The sequence below is a fragment of the Triticum aestivum genome, unplaced genomic scaffold, assembly GCF_018294505.1.
Source record: "Triticum aestivum cultivar Chinese Spring unplaced genomic scaffold, IWGSC CS RefSeq v2.1 scaffold119299, whole genome shotgun sequence".
NCBI classification, from domain to species: domain Eukaryota; kingdom Viridiplantae; phylum Streptophyta; class Magnoliopsida; order Poales; family Poaceae; genus Triticum; species Triticum aestivum.
Window position 1 is genome coordinate 1 of NW_025297712.1, and position 962 is coordinate 962.

Sequence of the window (962 nt, forward strand, 5' to 3'; positions counted from 1 at the left end):
AGGGACGAAGGCGGGGGTAACATGTCGGATGCGATCATACCAGCACTAAAGCACCGGATCCCATCAGAACTCCGTAGTTAAGCGTGCTTGGGCGAGAGTAGCACTAGGATGGGTGACCTCCTGGGAAGTCCTCGTGTTGCATTCCCTTTTTAATTATTTTTTGCGCCTCGTGACAAACATATCGCATGTGCGCGATATATATTAACCCCGTTATATTATTTTTGACATTTGCGATATGTTTTAGCTCGCAGCTCATTGGTCACGCGTCTAGAGGCGGCTTTGTGGCGCGAGGAGCGCGTTCTGAAAGGGGTAAAAAATACGTGTTGCTGCGGTATAGAGGGAGGGGTGGAAACCGTGGTAAACTCGTCTCCGTGTTTGAGGGGGGGGAGTAAGTAGTGTATATAGGGCATTATCCATTATTAGGCAATTGTTGTAATGGTAGTAAGAATGACAATCATCTTTGCAGTGGACCTGGGAGTGGCAAGCATAAGGGACGAAGGCGGGGCTAACATGTCGGATGTGATCATACCAGCACTAAAGCACCGGATCCCATCAGAACTCCGAAGTTAAGCGTGCTTGGGCGAGAGGAGTACTAGGATGGGTGACCTCCTGGGAAGTCCTCGTGTTGCATTCCCTTTTTAATTATTTTTTGCGGCTCGTGACAAACATATCGCATGTGCGCGATATATATTAACCCCGTTATATTATTTTTGACATTTGCGATATGTTTTAGCTCGCTGCTCATTGGTCATGCGTCTAGAGGCGGCTTTGTGGCGCGAGGAGCGCGTTCTGAAAGGGGTAAAAAAATACGTGTTGCTGCGGTATAGTGGGAGGGGTGCAAACCGTGGTAAACTCGTCTCCGTGTTTGAGGGGGGAGTAAGTAGTGTATATAGGGCATTATCCATTATTAGGCAACGGTTGTAATGGTAGTAAGAATGACAATCATCTTTGCAGTGGACCTG

The 962-nt window shown here is 47.8% G+C and overlaps 2 non-coding genes across 2 annotated transcripts; both read left to right on the plus strand.

Moving 5' to 3' along the window:
• The first annotated feature begins 26 nt into the window (after nt 1-26).
• Nucleotides 27-145, plus strand: LOC123179125 (5S ribosomal RNA). The gene has a single exon (XR_006490122.1). It is a non-coding gene; the product is annotated as a 5S ribosomal RNA (ribosomal RNA).
• A 370-nt stretch (nt 146-515) lies between these two features.
• Nucleotides 516-634, plus strand: LOC123179124 (5S ribosomal RNA). The gene has a single exon (XR_006490121.1). It is a non-coding gene; the product is annotated as a 5S ribosomal RNA (ribosomal RNA).
• The last annotated feature ends 328 nt before the right edge of the window (nt 635-962 follow it).